The following is a 22,308-nucleotide window of genomic DNA, read 5'->3' on the forward strand; positions in this document are numbered from 1 at the left end:
TCATCTCCTTACGGTCTGATGCATTTCTCACAGTTGATTTAAAATACCACCCTCGGTAGGCGGAAAAAAAGATTCTGACTTCAAGCCTTCCTGCCTTAGGACTGCTGAGTCCTCATCAGCCTCAGATGGCCCTGGCTATGTTTTAGAGCTCACGAGCAGCAAATAATGCTCTGCCATCCTACCCTATTGGGCAACTTGACCTTGGCCAATTTCTTGAGCTCACAAGTTACTAGAAGGACCGGCCAGTTTTGCTTAACCTATGGGAAATAAACCAACCAAGGAAATACACCCATCCACTCCCCTGGAATGCCTAGTATAAAATATAAAACCCTTTCTTTCACTGAATGCCACTTGTTAAGGAACACGGATTCATTTACCTTTGTACTGAGAAGTGGCCTAGATATCCCATAGAGAATAAGTCAAATTGGATGAGTAAGGCTATCTAAATCCTAATATTTTATGAGATCTTTAAGATTATAGCCAGCAAACGGGTAGATGGAAGGAATTACCATATATCCAAGCTTTCCTCTATCTCTAAGCTAAACACTCTTTCCTCTTGCTCCTCTACATCTCACATCCTTCTAGCCATGAAAGATGAACCTGAAGAAACCTCCACTAATTTAGACCCTGCTAACGAATCTCCATAGCTCCATCCTCAACATCCAACTACCTCTTCTGCTGCTTCTTCCTCTTCAACTCCTTCCTCTCCAATGCCAGGTCGCTCTAAACGCCCAATTCTCCCACCTACTTACACACCCCTGTTACCCACTCTCACACCTTCATGTTCTCAACCCACCAAAGCCAACACAGCTACAGTTCTCGCCTTCAGAGAAGTGGCCGGAGTGGATGATCTGTTTAAAGTACATGTCCCCCTGTTCCTATCAGAACATTCTCAAGTATAACATAGACCAGGTTCTTATACCTCTGACCCTACCGCACACAATCCTATAGTTTCACTTTTCAAGTTTAGAAGCAGGCAAAAGCCTACTCAGATGATGTTCACCAGACTCTTGCAGCTCACCATGCTGGGTCAGAGGATGTTGATGATCAGGAGCATAATTGAGACTACAATACCCAGGGGGAATTCTGGATAGAGACCAGTTTACAAACTGCCTCATGGTTGTTCTCCATAAGGCTGCCATAAAGACAATAAACTATCAAAATAATTCTGGAGATAGTTCAGAGCAAAACAGACAATGACTCAGTTCCTAGAACACCTTATACAGGCATTCTTACACTATTCTAACCTAGACCCTGAGATGTCAGAAGGGAAGCAACTCATGATTTTTTTTTTCATCATAAATACTCTGACATTAGGGATAAACTTAAAAGTTTAAAACTGGAATCCCTAACCTCACAGGCAGAAGCTTTAAAAGTGTCCTGTAAGGTGTACCATGGGAAAAATGACAAAGGCCTTGTATATAATAGATGACATCCAAGGCCTTCCGACCAGCCTCAGGGTATGCCCTGGGCCCCTGGCCCTCCAGGGCTCGAGGAACACAGTGTCCATGTTTTAAGTGTGGCCATGAAAGACATCGGGCCTGAACTTGCCCTAATCGGAAAACGTTACTCCATCCTACATCCTCTCCCTTTAACACCCCCTAGGCTGGCAGTTAAAAAACCTAATGGGACCTATCGCCTGGTTCAAGACCTCCAACAGGTTAATTCTGCAGTGGTCCCTTTCCACACCGTGGTCCCCAATCCTTATACACTTCTTTCCACTATCCACTCAGGGACTTCTCGTTTCTCAGGTTTGCATCTTAAGATTACTTTTTCTATATTCATCTTGACAGTAAGTATCAAAATATCTTTGCTTCCACCTGGACTAACCCTGATACGCATGCCTCCAAACAGCTCATCTAGATTGTCCTACATCAGGGATTCCTAGGCAACCCACACCTATTTGGTGAAGCTCTAGCTTCTGACATGCTCTGACTCTCCCTAAATCTAACCTCATACAGTATGTAGTCAATATCCTACTTTTCAGCCCATCCTTAGAAGTTAGACTAACACCTCTGCTCTTCTAAATTTCCTGTCCAACAGGGATTATTACAGTCTCACCTTCCAAGGTCCTCAGGTCATCTACTTAGGACTAACCCTAACCACAATTCACAAAGCTATAAATTTAGAAACAACCTAATACAGTCTCTTGCAGTGCCTTCTACTGACAACTCCATTATATTTGAGGGAAAGAACCGGGCTGATGAAGCAGCTAAAGATGCAGCCCTCAGAAACCCACACTCACCACACCCACCACAGGGAGTTCATACACTACAACCCACATCCTCACAGTCAATTACTGACACTTGACAAATTCTGTTCTATTTACACCAACTCTTTCATCCTAACAGCAAGGCTCTTTATCATTTTGTCAAGTCTCACCTCTAGACCACTGCCAAGGACTTACATTTCTTAATATCACTGTCTCTTGTAAAACCTGTCAGATGTCAGACCCAAACGCCAGGTATCGTAGCTTCCCTTTTCCTACCCACCAGGACAGGGGCTCTCTCCCAGGGACTGATTGGCAACTTCACTTTAACCATATGCCTAGAATCAGATACGTAAAATATCTGCTGGTATTAGTTGATATCTTCTCAGGGTGGGTAGAAGCTTTTCCAACTAGTAACAAGAAAGCTCAGACAGTCTCTGACACTCTTCTCAGGGAAATCATTCCACGGTTTGAAATTTCAGCTTCTCTTCAGTCAGACAATGGTCCAGAGTTCACCCCTCAGATCGCACAAATCTTATCTAAAGCTCTCACCATCCCTTGGCGTTTCCACATGACCTATCACCCCCAGTCCTTGGGAAGATAGAACAAACTAACCATTCTTTTAAAATATTCTGGTTAAAATGTCACAGGAACTTTACCTAGACTGGGTAAGGCTCTTGCCTCTGGCTCTATTCAGGCTTAGAGCCCTCCCCAAAATACTCCTTCTCATCTAACCAGTTCTAACACCTGGTGTCTCAACCAAATTGTCACCTCTCACTGACTACCTGCTTACAGCCACTCCATTATCTCCATTCCCTCCTATGGAACTTTCCTGACTACTCTCTGCCTCAACCATGCCCCAACCACTGTACATCAAAATTAACATCGGGGACCAGGTCACCCAGACCAACACCACTCACCCCTTTCCCATAAATGGCCGTGCCCCTTCAATGTAATTCTTGCCACTCCAACAGCTGCTAAGCTTGAGAGTCTCTCCTACTGGATTCATTTATCCCACCTAAAACCCTTTACTTATCCACCCAAAACTCATGCCTCATATACAGCAACTACAACAGGACCCTATTCCTAAAGGTTCAGAGGACACCGAGATCAACTACACTACCTCGTATTCTAGAAGATTAAGGATTCACTCCTATAACCTCACCCTGCCAGATTGGGAACCTCATGCTTTCCCTCCTGTGCTTGGACTGACTTAACCCCTCCTACTTCTAAATATACCACACTCATCAATCCCCTCTATATATATCACTCAATAACTCATTCAAAACTTCTAATCTAACCGATTAGCTGTTGTTACAGGAACGCCAGCCAAAAGCCACGGATCTAGAGACACAAATCACCAAACACTTGTGCCTCCTAAATAAAGGTAATATTTCTAACGTGAACATGATGCTAATGTGTCTGATATTTATGTTTTCACAAACCCAAAGGATTCCTGTAAGTTCAAGGAAACTAAATTGGACCCACTTAAACAAGTCAGATAAACTCCAAATAAATATTACTCAACTTCTTCCTGGCCTTGGGACTTCCTTCCCTTGTCTTGGGACCCCCCCCTCTGTAGCCCCTCCCCCATCTTGAATACTCTCCCATTAAGTACCAGGACCTAAGAAAAAAATTTTTCTTTTCTAAACTTAACCTTGTCCTCTGCTCTCGCCAACATCTTGACAGGCCTCAAAAAGATGCCAGAGTTGCATGCAGTCAGGACTGCGATAACACAACCAACTACCAGGATGTGGCAGCACCAAAGCTTTCTCAGATCCTCCAATGACAATCAACACCCCCAAGTCGGCAGGAACCAGTCTTGAGAACTCGACATCCTTATTCCCTATCCTGCCTTGATCAACCACCCACCTTTTTAATAATAAGAGGTGTATATTGGAAACCGACATTCTGCTGACCACTATCGATGGGATGGAACATGAATGGCCATGTCATCTCTCCATCAATCATTATGGGGCTTGGTAGGGGACTCGACATGTGCAAGTTTGCCTTTTAAAGCAAGTGCCGCACAACCACACTCATTCTGTCTCATGCTTTTGGGTGCCCACCAGCTAACACCTTTCTCTTCTCTATACCAATAAACTCCACATGGGTGGGCTGAGTGTCGTGCTTCATTGCAGATAGCTACAGCAAGAGAACAACTGAGTCTAAGCCTCATTCTAATTTGAGTCTAACCCTAAACCTGGGTCAAACCTAACTCTGAGTCTAACACTGAGTCTAACCCTGAGGCTAACCCTGACCCTGAGGCTAACCATGACCCTAAGGCTAACCCTGAATATAACACTGATTGTACCCTAGTCTAACCCTAACCCTAGTTTCTCACCTTGCCATTTTGGCATCATTTCTTCTCTTCAAGGCTGAGATCTTCGAAGAGGGTGCTGCCGAGGAAAGGTTCAGGGCACTGTCCTCGTCTTCCTTGTGTGGTCTTCTGATTAAATACTCACAAGTCAGGTATTTCCCTCCTTCAGTGCCTTGGCATGTGTTCTACAAAGAAATGAAATTACAAAACTGAACGGAAATGATATGCACAGGCAGCAGGCCAAGCCCCTCTTTGACATGCTGAGCATGACTTTATTTGATGTGTCAGGTAGAACAAGTTGTGCACTAGCTGCTGTTGCACTAGCATGCACAGGTTTGGGGAAGACAGCAGAGGTGAAAAACTGAGCTCCATGTTCCCTGATTAAATACACCAGAGCAGAGGACTAGGAAGGGAAGAGCATGAGGAGGGGGAGGAGGCTCGCCATAGACAAGGGGCCAGAGGGAGAAGAGGAGCCAGGGAAAGCCTAGGAGGAAAGCAGACAGACAGGAGAAGGGAGTTGGGGTAAAGAAGGCAGGAGGAGTAAAGACAGAGTGCCAGGTGGGGGAGGGCAGGAAGGTGAGAATGGGATAAGACAAATTATCCACAACAGGGCATCCGTACATGTTAGTCCTACATACGAACAACAAATGCCAGTCAGCCAGCCAATTAAGAATTACCTGCCACAGACAACTTCATCTTTCAAATTAACTTAATGCTACAAACAAACACCTAAAAGTGATGCTGAACCTACGAGGAACAAGATCAGCCTGGGGGTGGCTGGAGAACCTCTCAGCAACCTTTAACCATGGGTACACATGGGGTAAAAGTACACATGGCCTTGGTTCAGCTCAGAGTACTCACCATCCCAGGAAGGGCAAGGGGCAAAAAGCTGACTCCTGTCCCTTCTCACCATGGAGACCATTGCTGGGCTGCCTCTGGGGAAATAAATGAAGCCAAGCCATCCACCACACCCCCCAAAGAGATGGCAGGCACCAGCACATCTCCTCACTGGCTGCTGAGGCCTTGGTTTCAGGGAAGACCCTCTGTCACACCATCAGCCATTTCAATGGGGAAAGGTGGAAATGTGCCACCAAGCTTCTGTCACAAAAGACTTCAGAGGTGAAGTAGGAGCTTCAAAATACCAAGAAGAAGGCAGTATAAATATATACTGTGTTGCCCTTTTCTTCAATGACAAATATAATTAGAATGGAAAATATTTTACTGATATGTTTCTAAGCTTATTTAAGCACCAGTGAGCTGCCTCAAAAGGAAAAATGTCTATAGTATGCAAGACTGGCAACCTGACCTTCATCACCATATGGATAGGGCTAAAAGAAAACCCACAAAGTTTTTGTCCAGAACCAACATATCTGTTACCCATGCAAACCCATAATCACATCACTCACACACACACACCAGACATGTTTTTTAAAAACTAAATTTGTCTTCACATTACCTGGCATGTCTAGATAATTCCTTTGGGAGGCAATGCTTCAAGGTGAGTACAAAATGGATAAAACTGAAACATTGAAAAAAAGGATTGTTAATAACATATACATATCCATAATACAACAAAGTATGTTATGAGATCCACAGTTCATTAATGATTATTCTGTTTTATTGTATCTCTAGCAGACAGATGTAAACGCTGTTTTGGATAAACACATGAAGTATTTAATGTGTCGTATGTTCTCTTCTATTAAGCATTTTAATATTAACATTGTTAAAACAGGCTAACAAAGGAGCACACATCAGGGGTACATCAACTATCCTTGGTCTTGAACTAAGAAGGCTGAAACTTGAGATTTATGAGTTCAAATGTATACCAGAATAATTACTGACATCCAAGACAGGATGGATAACAAACAACATCATCTGAAGGGAATTTGTCACAATATGAAAAACAAAACCAGGAACAAGAACCCACCACTGTTTCCCAGATACTTTTATGTGAAAAGTATGATAACAATCCCTAATATTTAAGTAAACAATGAACCGATTACATAATGGGCAACCCATTCTATACATTTCAGCAGAAAAAAAAAAAAAACTGCCTATCACCAAGTGAAAGCAAACAAAAGATGAACAGAATTCAAAGAAGGAATGTAGCAACCAGCAAATAAACCTCAGTAAGTGGATTTCCCACATATAGAGGACACCTCAATACCTACCATAAAACTTTCAAAATCAAACAACACTGTGATCTCAACCATCATATTTGAATGAATACAGTAAACAATATACTTGCTTCAAGGCTATAATGAAATAGATAAAACAGATATTTTTCACTGAAACTGAAGTAAACTGTAATATGTAAAATCTTTACCATATTGTATATATGAATAGGATTTTTCTCATTCTCCTCTATTTCCTAATGTAAAGATGACATATAAAGGTTTACAATACTATAGGGCTAGAGATATTGCCAAGCAGTTAAAACTTCATTCCCAAGACGAAGGTCAGTTTTGAGCTTCTTACTACAAAGGATCCAATGACAATACACACATAAATAATACATATAAATGATTTAGGGAACATGATACATCAATATCCAAAGACAATGCCCAACAATGTAATTTATAAGAGAAAAGTTGATTGCAAACTGCATGCAAAAGAAAAAAGTACACTCATTGACACAATGATTTCTATATTTACCATGAAGGCTACAATAATGAATGTGTACAATATGTGTAAAACAGAGGATGGAAAAAAAAGGCAAGAACAAAAGCAGGAAAATAAACTTTTAACCAAAAATCAAAGGAAACTTGGCCAAACACAGCTACCTATGATTCTATGTGTACAGAAATTAAAGAAATACAGATTTCAAAACTCAAAAATATATTTAAAACTCACTTTAAACTGTTAATTTTCTGACCCTCCAGCAACAGATGTTTCTTGCAGAGAGGTGCCATACTCTAGAACCTGCCCAGCAAATGTAAGTCATCTCCTGCAGAGCCTACTATGGCTCTGAAGTCCCTCATGCCCCCTTGTAGTTTCAGGCAAACCCAGCCAATGTCCAATCTAAAAACAATGTGAAGAATAATATAATGTCTGCTTCCTGACACAATGATTATGTCACAAGATGTGGCATCTTCCATATTCACCTGCAAAATACTATGCTAACCTGACATACTTCTACAGCTCAGAAACTACTTTTGTGTCCTGGAACTGATCTCCACTGAATCACCTGATGGTGGCTGTCAAAAGCAGAAAGTTGAAAGCTTTCTAATAATATATTGCTGAAGCATGACGCCCAAGTCCTCCTTTCTATGTAAACTGTAACATGTGTACGAAAAAACTGAAAGTGGGATATAATATTCAGAACTTCTAGAACCAGACCTTCAGCTTTCCAATCTGTCTTCCCATTGCACAACAATATCAATGCCTATTAAAAGCTCATAGTCTCCCATGCCAGGATGGCAGAGCCTCCCCTTCCCCAGGGAATCCACACTCAACAAAGCTCAGAGGCCAAGGGCCACTACCCTAGTCAACACAGGAACCAACAGAATCTCAATCTGGCTCATGGTCCATCCCAGTCCAAGCAGTTCAGATTCTGATAGCTAAGCCAACATGCTCTTTCTGATCTGGGGACTGCGGCCCCAAACTCAACATGACATGGCTTATGGTCTTTCTTATAACTTCCCAATGCAGCACAAGAGGAGAATCTGGAAAGAACCTGTAAGCTACCTCCCATTGGTGCTCCTGATGGCTAACCCTTCACAAAGCTCCTCATTGGTTAAGATGTCCTTGCAATTACCCTACTGGGTGGGTGAGCAGAGATCAAATAACACAGCCCACACAGGCCCTCCCAACTTTGTCCTTCTGCACTACAGTCAGAGAGGGTCCTTATCTGGAAAATTTATACTTCAGAAAAATCCTCCAATCTCCCAGAGGATTTCCTGTTTCTCTACCAAGAAACAGGGTCCTATGTGTGCACATTGAATTACACACTCAATGTACAGCACAGCCAGCCCTTTGCTTCATAACTGGAAGGTCCTGTAACCAAACACAGGTCACATTCAAACGGTTTCTGTTGTTAAACAAAAAGAGGCCATGGATGAGAACACAAGGAAGGGGCTATGGGAGGCCTTAGGGCAGGAAAGAGACAGTGGAAACAATGTAATTATAATTACAAAAATTATGTTTAAAAGTTGAAACAGGCTTTATGGCCATGTGCTACAGAGACTAGGAATTTGTATTAGAGCATAACAAATACTACTCACACTATTTCTCTCAGGGCTACCATCTTAAACCTGGAAAACGCAGTCATGTTAGGCACAGCAACACCATTGTATCCAGTTCTCATATTACTGTAGAAATGGTGTAACTACAGTAATTTTGTTTCATGGTAAGTTCTGTTCTTTCTCTAGATTCTTGATTGCCTGATCAGCTCTACTAAGAAATGGCCAGTCAGGACATTTATGGAATATCTAAAATTGATTACCCGACACCACATGGCTAATGTGAAGTAGTGTCACAGCATGAAAAGGAAATCTTTCTTACCTTCTTCTTGCCACTGACTTTCTGTGCCGACTACACCTGCTTTATATTTGGTGAATGAAATCCTTACACAAGTTCCCACTTCATTTGTAAATTCACAATGAAATCTAGAGAACTTGGAGGACATTCATTTACTGGTTATTTTTCCTTCCCAGAGGCAAGTCAAGGCCCAGCCTGGACAGCAGAAGCAGAAGTACTTATTAAAAGCAATTCTCAATTACATAGTGTGAGGCAAGCCTGAGTGGTTCTCAACCTTCCGAATACTGTGGCTCTTTAATAAAGCTCCTCATGACGAGGTGATCCCCAACCATAAAATTATTTTCAGGTGACTTCATAATATAATATTATATAATATAACATAAACATCTGTGTTTTACAGTGGTCTTAGGCCATTCCTGTGATAGGGTCATTGATTCCCACAAAAGAAGCTGTGACCACACAGGTTAAGAGTTGCTGCTCTAAACTGATACATATAAATCAATAAATAAATAAAATTAAGAAAAAAGGGAATGTAATTCTTAAACCAGGAAAAAATGGAAAACAGACACAAAGGGATGATGGCAGTGATGCATTTAAAGAAAATGAAATTTAAAAGATATTATCAATAATTGATTTTTTAAAAGAGATAAGAACTGAAAGAACCCTTAGCTATACTGACTTTGAAACAGAGTAGACACTTCCTGGTAGGAAAAATACCATTAATAAAACACTATATGAATTTGTCCCATGGGAAATGTTAGCTTCTGAGTGCTGTAAGCTGACACATGGAGTTACGTTACAGCCAATGGCCTGTGTCTCAAACCTCTGGGCTGACTTTACTGTGTAAACCAGGATTGCACATATCAGCAGAGAAGAGTTGGCTAATTGGAAATTAATATTTAGTAGTTCAAGCTATCCTCCCTAAACTCTCCACCCACCAGTTCTGTCTGTCTTCATAAACATGGAAGGAATTAATAAATGAAGGAAAATTCAGTCACTCACCCTGTCCTATCAGGCACTTCTTTATGATGGAGACCCCTCCTGCAGCTCATTGCCTTAGACTTCAGTCTGTGCTATACCCACTGTCTACTGTTTTCCCCTGCAGTGTACACAGGACCCTGTATTGTTTAGTCTGTTTCCCCTGCAGTGTACCAAGCACACTGTTCCTCCTCTTATGGTCTGAAGGGAGAAGCCATGCTCCACACACAAATCCTTTTCCTGTTACTGCACTAGACAGCCCACTATTTGACTCCAAACTGGAAGTTGCAGACCTCTGTGGTGCTGCAGACCTGTAATGCAAGAATTTAGGGTGTTTACTCAGGAGGAAAACAAGGGCAATGCACTGTGGGCATACAGACAGGGTTTAAGTCCACCTCAATTAATATAGGAGACTTTTCTTAAAACCACATTTCAAAAAGAAGGGAGAAGCCACTGTTATAGAATATAACTTTATGGCACACCAGGACTTAATATTGGTTGTGACCCTGCAATGTCCCATTGAGCAGCATGTTAGAGGCCTTTGATGAGGAGGTGGACATTATGGGTGTTTTTAAGTCAGGGTTGTCTCTTTTGTTATGGGAATGTAAAGGCTGATTAATCCTGGTGAACAAACATTTACATCTTATCACACTAATCTCTAGCAGGTGTGGTAACCATGCTTATCATTGGGTTATTTGAGATACAACCCTCTCACCTAAATTCTACTTTGTGTGACTTAATGTCTCCTAAGAAGTGGTAAATCCTTACTTGTACCATCAATTCTACTCCTCTACATCACAGATTAGCTATGGCACAATACTCTACACAGGAGATTGTTGTGGTAATTCTAATTGGTCCTAATAATAAAAACCTGCAGTAAGATATAGGGCTTAATGGCGAAAGATCAGAGAAGCAGAGCAAACAGCACCTACTTCTTACCTCTACTGAATCCTCAAATCAAAGGGGTGATCCTTTCCCTGTGAATCTTCAGAATGAACACAATGAGGTTCCATTTCATCCTGCCTTATATTTCTCTCTCCGACCAGCAATATTACTCCTGTCTCCACCTCCAAAGCACTGGGATAAAGGTTTGAACCACCACCACCTGTCTGTTTCATAAAGATGGCCTTGAACTCACAGAGATCCACCTGCTTCTGCCTCCCAAGGGTTGGGATTAAAGGTGTGCACCACCACAGCTTTATCTTCAGATAACTACTCCCTAGCTCCACACTCTGACCTTCAGGCAACTTTGTTTTTGGTAGTTTGGTTTTTTGAGACAGGGTTTCTCCGTGTAGCTTTGCAGCCTGACCTAAAACTGTATAGAAGTCACAGATACCCACCTGCCTCTGCCTCTTAAGTGCTGTGATTAAAGACACGTGCAACCTTTAAAGCACAAAAAACCACCACACTTGAATATTTCTAAACACAGTCCAGGTCCCAACCGTCTGGGCAGATACTGCCCGGGGAGGAAAAGAAATTGGGGGGGGGGGAACGGGGGGTCCCGTGGGCTATACAGAACCATGCTGGACAAAGCAGGACCAGACAGGAATGTGGTGAGCGGCTCCCACCCAGCCCAGGGAGAACCAAACACACTGGCTTAAGAGCCTCAGCCGGACACTCCACCTATTCTGGGGACAGCGCCCCCACTCACCATGAGCAGCCACTCACCCCCATGGGGAGGGAGCCCCGCACTGACACACCCGCCAGCTGGAGCGCGCTACCGCCCCCCCCCCGGGGGGCCCCGCGCCCTCCCCCCACATGTGGAGAGAAGCCCATGTCACTGTGACTGGACACGCCGCCAAGCATGGAGACAGCAGTCCTCACTATAGCCAACCACTCTCCCCACATGGGGGCAGCGGCCACTCTCACCTCAGCCCGCCGCTCACCTGTGAAGGGCAGCGGCCCGTCAGGAACCTCTGCCACCGCTCCTCCCGGTCTGTGAAGAGCAGCCCCTCGCTCATTTAAGTGCAGCGCTCCTCCTCTGTGAAGGGCGGCCACTCGCTCAGCTTGGTGAGGCTGCTGAGCTGACTAGGGTTCTCTGCAGAAGCAAAGGCACAACTTGACCTGACTTCCTCAGGTGAAGCTGAGGTGAAAGCCTGTCTCCGGGAAGAGCCCTCCCTTTTGACTGGCGGGTCAGATAGGGGCTCTGATTGGCTAGTGAAGCCTGAGAGACAGGAACAGGTGAGCAGGAGGGGCGGGCCCTCCCCTGGATTCACCTCAACTTAGACTCCACCCTTTAAAATGCCCGCCATTTGAGGCTCCGCCCCCAGAAGTGCTAAACGCCTTCTGATTTCCTACTATCATTGGGTCACACAGGAATACTTTACTCAGATTAAACATGGATTTATTAATTCAGTCTAATTAAATTGCTGCATCATCAACCATTGGTTTCCATTAACCTTTCCACTAACTGGGATTTTTAAATATAATATGGAGGATTTGCTCTTGGTTTTCTACAGCCACTTTTGGTACCTGTTCATCATCTCCATACCTGTGGTACGGGGAGGACATGACGGCAGGGCAAGGACAATCCAAAGCAAACAGATCATGAGCAAAGAGCTAGGTAGGTGGGAAAGGGAAAAGGGAACGTGGCACCACACACACACACACACACACACACACACACACACACACACACACACGCTATGGCCGCGGCTGCACAGATGTAGAAGGCACTGCAAGCCCCAGCCCAGGACGTGCACACAAGGAGGCTCTGAACTACAGGTCCCAGCATTCACCCCTGTAGGCGCTGCAACCCCCAGCCCAGGACGTGCACACAGGGAGGCTCTGAACTACAGGTCCCAGCATTCACCCCTGTAAAGCTTGGTGATACTGCAAGGTAGTCCACTTAAACCGCAGCTAGGATGGCTACTGGTGATGTCCTTTGCCCACAAATATAGCCAAAAATCTGACAATTTATCCCATGCCGAGAATTCAGCTGTGAGAACATGAGCCCACCTAAGGTTGCCGTGCACAGCTGAAGATGAATAGACATAGGAAATAGATCCCAAACATCTACAGGTGCACTTGCCCCAAAACAATGTTTTATTTCCCCTCACCTCTACCCAGAGCCATCTCTCCTGCTGGATTGAAATGAGATGATGAAATGAGTGGGGATCCTCACACACCCAGCACATGATTCCTGTTGCTCTTGACCTCTCCATTTCACTCAATTCAAAAGAGTCCAGCCCTTCAGATCCCGGAGAGGTATTCCCCTTGTGTTGTGGTTTCTGATGATTTTCTCACTTCCCTCTACCAGCCTGAACCCAAACCTGACCCTCACCCCGAAACTGAACCTGAAACCTGAACCTGAACCATGAACCCAACCCTGACCCTAACCCTGAACCTAACTTTAACACAACCCTAAACCTAACCTAACCCTGAACCTTACCCTAACTCTAACCCCTTACCTAAATACTAGCCCTAATCATGAATCCTAAACTCTAACCATAATAACTAAACCCTAACCCTTACCCAACTCTAAACACTAATCCTGAATACTGAACTCTAACTCTAACATCTAATCGTGACCCTGAACCCTAAACCCTTAACCCTACCCCTAATCCCTAACCCATAACCCCAACCCTAACTTTAACCCAGAGTCTAACCATGACTCTTAAAAACAAAAACAAAAACAAACAAACAAAAAAAAAACATGAGTTTTACTTATTGGAGATAGCTGCAGCAAGAGAACAACATTTTGGTGCCGCAGAACTCGGTCAGGCACTCCTCGAGGACTCGGCGGCTGTCTGCTGGTGGAGGCCAGTCAGAAGAGGACCCTGATTCTGAACCAGTAGTCCACTTCCATCCACCTGTTTGCTGGAAAGACCATCTCACACCGGCTACAACTCCTTTCGTTAGGGTCTGGTGCATTTACACAGGTGAGTTAAAATATGGCCCTCTCTGGGCATTATTTCAGATACTTGATTCAAGCCTTCCTGCCTTCAGACTGCTGAGTCCTCAACTGACTCAGATGGCCCCCGCAATTTTTTTGAGCTGACAAGCATCGAATAACACTCTGCCATCCTCCCTTATCGGGCACATTACTCTTGGCCACATGCTTGAGCTGACGAGTTCCAAGACTGACTGACCGGCCAGTTTTGCTTAAACTATGGGAAATAAACCAACCAAAGAAATACTCCCATCCACTCCACTAGGATGCCTACTAGAAAATTTAAAACCCTTTCACTTAATGCCACTTGTTAAGGCACCCAGACTCATTTACCTTTGTACTGAGAAATGGCCTAGATATCACCTAGAAAATAAGTCAAGTTGGCTGCATAATGGCTATCATGAACAATCCGGATATCTTAAGAGATCTTTCACATTACTGCCAACAAAAAGATAAATGGAAGAAGTAACATTTATCCAGGCTTTCCTCTATCTAAATGCTAAACACTCTCTTTCCTCTCAACCTCTCAATATCAGGTCCTTCTAGCCATGAAAGATGAACCTGAAGAAACCTCCACTAACTTAGACCCTGCTAACAAATCTCCATAGCTCCATCCTCAACATCCAAGTACCTCTTCTGCTTCTTCTCCCTCTTCAACTCCTTCCTCTCCAATGCCAGGTCGCTCTAAAGGCCCAATTCTCCCACCTACTTAAACACCCCTGTTACCCATTCTCGTGCCCTCATATTCTCAACCCACCAAAGCCAACACAGCTACAGTTCTCCCGTTCAGAGAAATGGCCGGAGTGGATGGTCTGTTTAAAGTACATGTCCCCTTTTCCCAATCAGAACTTTCTCAAGTATAACATAGACCGGGTTCCTATAGCTCTGACCTTACTGCCTTTATAAAAATTTTCAATATATCACACAATCCTATAGTCTCATTTTTCATTATATATATATATATATATGTATGTATGTATGTATGTATATAATCTTAACCAACAACCTAATACCTGAGGAATGCAGACGAGTTTGGGAGCAGGCAAAAGCCTACGCAAATGAAACTCAATAGAAATCTTTCAGCTCACCATGCTGGGTCAGAGGCTGCTCCAGATCAGGAGCATAATTGGGACTACAATATCACAGGGGGAATTCTGGCTGGAGACCAGTTTACGACCTGCCTCAAGGTTTGTCACCATAAGGCTGCCCTAAAGCCAATAAACTATCAAAAGTCTAGACGTACTTCAGGACAAAACAGACAATCCCTCATTTCCTAGAACACCTTACATAGGCATTCTTACAGTATTCTAACTGTAGACCCTGAGACAGCAGAGGGGAGGCAACTCTTTAGGAATTTTTTATTATTATTTTTTTTTTAATCATAGCTACCTTGACATTAGGGCTAAACTTAAAAAAGTTTGGAGCTGGGACCCATACCCACAGGCGGAAGCTTTAAAAATGGCCCTTTAGGTGTCCCCCGGGGGGGAAAAAAAACCCCCCAAAAAAAAAACCCCCCCCCCCCCCCCCCCTGACTGGGCCCCTTGCCCTAAGGGGCTCCAGGACCACAGTGCCCATGATTTAAGTGTGGTCATGAAGTACATTGGGCTCGAACTTACCCTAATCTCTGTGTGCATGTCCACATGCCAAGAAGAGGGTCACTAGTCAACAGACTGGCCACATGACACTTGTGCCAAGAGATAAGATATGGACCGCCCTCTAGCTGACTTCCTAGCCATGGCCATGGACGATGAGTGGAGGGGCCGGGCTCTCTTGACCCGACCACTGTCATCTCTGACAGAGAGCTCAGATAGAAATTAAAGTATCAGGGGGATCATTCTCCTTCCTTTTTGACACTGGTGCCACATACTCAGTCCTGAGGGAATCATGGGACCCACTTCTCCTTCTCGTCTCACTATTGGCAGGGTATAGAGAGCCTCACCTACCTCATCAGACCCCACCACTCACTCAGTTGTATTTTCTGGGGAATTCACCTCACTCATTCATCTCTGGTTATACCTACCTGTCCTGTGCCCTTATTGGGAAGGGATCTTTTAGCCAAGGTAGGAGCTTCCATTTCTTTTGCCACTCACTCTACTGGTTTAATATGTCATTTCCTCTGCCAGTGTCTGAGGTAGACACCCAAGTCTGGGACAACAAAAACCCTTCTGTGGCTAGACATTGTGATTCAGTTACAGAACCCCTCGAGGTACATCACTCAAACCCAGTACCCTCTCCCACCACAGAGCCTTAGGGGACTTAAGCCTATCATCTCTGACCTCCTGAGGAAAAAGTTACTCTATGCTACATAATCTCAATTTAACACCCCTATACTGGCAGTTAAAAAAAACCTAATGGGACTCATCGTCTGGTTCAAGACCTCAGACTCATTAATTATGCAGTGGCACCCCTCCATCCTGTGGTACTTAATCCTTACATACTTCTTTCTACTACCCACTCAGGGACTTCCCATTTCTCAGTTTGGGATCTTAAAGATGCCATTTTCTCTATCCCTCTTGATACTAAGTCTCAAAATATATTTGCTTTCACCTGGACTTACCCTCACAGCTCACCTAGACTGTCCTACCTCAGGGATTCTGGTACAGCCCACAACTATTTGGCCAAGCTCTGGCTTCTGACCTGCTCTCTCTGTCTCTCCCCAAATCTAAACTCATACAGTGTGTAAAAGATATCCTACTTTGCAATCCTGTAGAAGTTAGCCAGACTAACACCTCTGCTCTTCTAAATTTCCTGTCCAACAGGGATTATAGAGTCTCACCTTCCAAGGTCCAACTGTCTAATCCCCAGGTCACCTACTTGGGACTAAACATAACCACAAATAACAAAGCTATTAACTTAAAAAGAAAAAAAAAAAAAACTAATCCAGTCTCTTACAATTCCTTCTACTAAAGAGCAAATTTTTTTATCTTTTCTAGGAATCGCTGGCTTCTTACACTCCTGGATTTCCTCTTATTCTCTCCTTGGTAGCCCTCTATCTCAGGCAGCTCTTGGCTCTCTCTATGAACCTCTCATTAAGCCTGTTACTAAGCCCTTCCAGAAACTCAAGCAGGCTCTTCTCCAGGCCCCAGTTCTTCATCTTCCAGACCTAACTTGACCTTTCTCCCTCTATGTAGCAAAAGAGGAGGGATATGCCCTTGGAGTTCTAGGCCACCACCTGGGACCTTTCTTTACACCTGTAGCATATTTGTCAAAGAAACTAGACTTAACTGCCCAAGGATGGGCACCCTGCATACATGATTTAGCAGCTGCTGAGCTCCTCATTCATGAGTCAAAGAAACTAACCTATGGATCACACATCATTGTCTTCTCCCACCATAACCTGCCCCATCTCTTAACTTATAGAGGCTTACAAACTCTACCTTCTTCCCAAGTTCTTTCCCTCCAGGTGGAACTAATAGAAGATGCCACAGGTACTTTCCAATCCTGCCCACCCTTCAGTATCTCAAATCTCCTACCTCAACCTAATGCTAACTATTCCCCATCTCATTCCTGCATTGAAGGCCTAGAGGAATTATTGCCCCATCCTTCACACATATGGGAGGGCACACTACCTCAGGCCACCTATACCTGGTACACAGATGGCAGTTCCTTTTAACACGAGGAGACCCATAGAGCAGGATATGGCATAGTGTCAGATACCAGGATGGTGGGAGCACAGGCACTCCCTGTCCATACTACTAACCAGCAGGCTGAATTAATAGCCCTCATCCATCCATGCCTTCCAATTAACACAGACAGGGACAAACACTCAATGTTTACACAGACTCCAAATACGCCTTTCACATTCTTCTGTCCCATGCTGCTATCTGGAAAGAGTGGGGGCTTCTTACTACAAAAGGAGAATCCATAACTAACTAAGGTCATATTATGGCCATGTTAAAGGCCTCCCACCTCCCCAAAGCTATAGGGATTATTCACTGCTTGTCTCATCAGACCGACAGCTCCATTATCTCTAAGGAAAACAACCAGGCTGATGAAGCAGCTAAAGAAGCAGCCCTCAGAAACCCACACTGACCACACCCACCACAGGGAATTCATACACTACAACCCACATCCTCACAGTCAACTACTGACACTCGACAAATCCTGTCCTATTTACACCAGCTCTTACATCCTAACAGCAACGGTCTGTCTCATTTTATCCAGGCTCACCTCTAGACCTCTAGCCCACTCCTGAGAACTTACATTTCTTAAAAAAATATCACTGCCTCTTGTAAAATCTGCCATAGGTCAGACCCTAACTCCAAGTATCATAGCTTCTCTTTTCCTACCCACCAGGCCAGGGGCTCTCTCCCAGGGACTGATTTGCAACTTGACTTTACCCACATGCCCAGAGTCAGAAGGGTAAAATATCTGCTGGTATTGGTTGATACCTTCTCAGTCTGGGTAGAAGCTGTTCCAACTACTAACAAGAAAGCTCAGACAGTCTCTGACACCCTTCTCAGGGAAATCATTCCGCGAATTGAAATTCCAGCTTCTCTTCAGCCAGACAATGATGGTCCTGAGTTCACCTCTCAGATCTCACAAATCTTATCTAAAGCTCTCAACATCCCTTGGTGTTTACATATGCCCTGTCACCCCCAGTCCTTGGGAAGATAGAATGAAATAACTATCCTTTAAAAAATGTTATGGTTAAAATATCACAGGAACTTCACCTTGACTGGGTAAAGTTCTTGCCTCTGGCTCTATTCAGGCTTAGGGCCCTCCTCAAAAACTCCTTCTCATCTCACCCTTTGAACTTATGAACGGGCAGTCAGCTCTAACACCCAGTCTCTCAACTGAACTGTCACCTCTCCCTCACCACCTGCTTACACCCTAACTTCATCATCTCCATTCCCTCCTATGGAACTTTACTGAGTACTCCCTGCCTCAACCATGTGCCAACCCCTATACACCCACAATTAACATCAGGAACCAGGTCCTTCTCTCTCACCAAGAACAATGGGCCTCATTCTTTTCCCCTAAATGGCAGAAACCGTTCAAAGTAATTCTTGTCACTCCAAGCTTGAGGGCCTTTCCTACTGGATTCATTTATCCCACCTCAAACCCTTTACTTCTCCACCAAAAACTCATCCCTCAAATACAGCAACTACAACAGGACCCTATTCCTTAAGGTTCAGAGGACACCAAGATCAACTACACTACCTCCTATTCTAGAAGATTAAGGATTCACTCATGTAACCTCTCCCTGCCAGATTGGGAACCTCATGCTTTCCTTCCTGTCCTCAGGCTGACCTAAACTCTCCTACTTCAAAATATACCACACTCATCAATCCCCTCAAAAACTCATTCAAAACTTCTAATCTAACCGATTAGCTGTTGTTACAGGAACGCCAGCCAAAAGCCACGGATCTAGAGACAAAAATCACCAAACACTTGTGCCTCCTAAATAAAGGTAGTATTTCTAACATGAACATGCTGCTAATGTGTCTGATATTTATGTTTTCACAAACGTAAAGGATTCTTGTAAGTTCAAGGGAACTGAATTGGAACCACTTAAACAGGTCAGATTTACTCCAAATAAATATTACTCAACTTCTTCCTGGCCTTGGGATTTCCTACCCTTGTGTTGGGACCCCCTCTGTAGCCCCTCCCCCATCTAGCAACTCTCCCTTTAAGTACCAGGACCTAAGAAAAAAATTTTTTTGTAAATTTAACCATGTCCTCTGCTCTCGCCAACATGTTGACAGGCCTCAAAAAGATGCCAGAGTTCCATACCGTCAGGACTGCAATAAAAAAACCAGCTACCAGGACATGGCCTCCAATGACGATCAACACCCCCAAGTCAGCAGAAAGCAGTCTTGAGAACTCGACATCCTTATTCCCTATCCTGCATTGGTCAACCACCCATATTTTTAATAATAAGAAGAGGTGGGAATGTTGGAATCCAGCATTCTGCTGACCACTATCGATGGGTGGGACATGAATGGCCATGTCATCTCTACATCACTCATTATGGCGCTGGGTAGGGGACTCAGCATGTGCAAATTTCCCTTTTAAAGTGAGCGCCACACAGCCCCACTCGCTCTCTCATACTTTTGAGAGCCACCAGCTACCCCCTTTATCTTCTCTATACCAATAAACCCCACGTGGGTGGGCTGAGTCTCATGTTTGTTTCATTGGTGATAGCTACAGCAAGAGAACACTGAATCTAACCCTCATTATAATGAGTCTAACCCTAACCCTGAGTCAAACCTAACCCTTAGTCTAAACCTGAGTCTAACTTGAGTCTAACCCTGAGTCTAACTCTGAGGCTAAACCTGAGTCTAACACTGGCCCTGAGGCTAACCCTGAATATAACCCTGATTGTACCGGAGTCTAACCCTAACCCTAGTTTCTCACCTTGCCATTTTGGCATCATTTCTTCTCTTCAAGGCTGAGATCTTCGAAGAGAGTGCTGCAGAGGCAAGGTTCAGGGCACTGTCCTCGTCTTCCTTGTGTGGTCTTCTGATTAAATACTCACAAGTCAGGTATTTCCCTCCTTCAGTGCCTTGGCACGTGTTCTACAAAGAAATGAAATTACAAAACTGAACGGAAATGATATGCACAGGCGGCAGGCCAAGCCCCTCTTTGACATGCTGAGCATGACTTTATTTGACGTGTCAGGTAGAACAAGTTGTGCACTAGCTGCTGTTGCACTAGCATGCAGTTTTGGGGAAGACAGCAGAGGTGAAAAACTGAGTTCCATGTTCCCTGATTAAATACACCAGAGCAGAGGACTAGGAAGGGAAGAGCATGAGGAGGAGGAGGAGGCTCGCCATAGACAAGGGGCCAGAGGGAGAAGAGGAGCCAGGGAAAGCCTAGGAGGAAAGCAGACAGACAGGAGAAGGGAGTTGGGGTAAAGAAGGCAGGAGGAGTAAAGACAGAGTGCCAGGTGGGGGAGGGCAGGAAGGTGAGAATGGGATAAGACACATTATCCACAACAGGGCATCAGTACATGTTAGTCCTACATACGAACAACAAATGCCAGTCAGCCAGCCAATTAAGAATTACCTGCCACAGACAACTTCATCTTTCAAATTAACTTAATGCTACAAACAAACATACACCTAAAAGTGATGCTGAACCTCCGAGGAACAAGATCAGCCTGGGGGTGGCTGGAGGACCTCTCAGCACCCTTTACCCCTGGGTACACATGGGGTAAAAGTACACATGGCCTTGGTTCAGCTCAGAGTACTCACCATCCCAGGAAGGGCAAGGGACAAAAAAGCTGACTCCTGTCCCTTCTGACCATGGAGACCATTGCTGGGCTGCCTCTGGGGAAATAAATGAAGCCAAGCCATCCACCACACCCCAAAGAGATGGCAGGCACCAGTACATCTCCTCACTGGCTGCTGAGGCCTTGGTTTCAGGGAAGACCCTCTGTCACACCATCAGCATTTCAGTGGGGAAAGGTGGAAATGTGCCACCAAGCTTCTGTCACAAAAGACTTCAGAGGTGAAGTGAGAGCTTGATCCTTAAAGATCCCAAAGAATAAACTAACAAAATACCAAGAAAAAGGCAGTATAAATATATACTGTGTTGCTCTTTTCTTCAATGACAAATATAATTAGAATAGAAAATATTGTAAAGTTTCTAACTAACTTAAGCACCAGTGAGCTGCCTCAAAAGGAAAAATGTCTATAGTATGCAAGACTGGCAACCTGACCTTCATCACCATATGGATAGGGCTAAAAGAAAACCCACGAAGTTTTTGTCCAGAACCAACATATCTGTTACCCATGCAAACCCATAATCACATCACTCACACACACACACCAGACATGTTTTTTAAAAACTAAATTTGTCTTCACATTACCTGGCATGTCTAGATAATTCCTTTGGGAGGCAATGCTTCAAGGTGAGTACAAAATGGATAAAACTGAAACATTGAAAAAAAGGATTGTTAATAACATATACATATCCATAATACAACAAAGTATGTTATGAGATCCACAGTTCATTAATGATTATTCTGTTTTATTGTATCTCTAGCAGACAGATGTAAACGCTGTTTTGGATAAACACATGAAGTATTTAATGTGTTGTATGTTCTCTTCTATTAAGCATTTTAATATTAACATTGTTAAAACAGGCTAACAAAGGAGCACACATCAGGGGTACATCAACTATCCTTGGTCTTGAACTAAGAAGGCTGAAACTTGAGATTTATGAGTTCAAATGTATCCCAGAATAATTACTGACATCCAAGACAGGATGGATAACAAACAACATCATCTGAAGGGAATTTGTGACAATATGAAAAACAAAACCAGGAACAAGAACCCACCACTGTTTCCCAGATACTTTTATGTGAAAAGTATGATAACAATCCCTAATATTTAAGTAAACAATGAACCGATTACATAATGGGCAACCCATTCTATACATTTCAGCAGAAAAAAAAACTATCACCAAGTGAAAGCAAACAAA

The sequence above is a fragment of the Phodopus roborovskii genome, unplaced genomic scaffold, assembly GCF_943737965.1.
Source record: "Phodopus roborovskii unplaced genomic scaffold, PHOROB, whole genome shotgun sequence".
Lineage (NCBI taxonomy): Eukaryota > Metazoa > Chordata > Mammalia > Rodentia > Cricetidae > Phodopus > Phodopus roborovskii.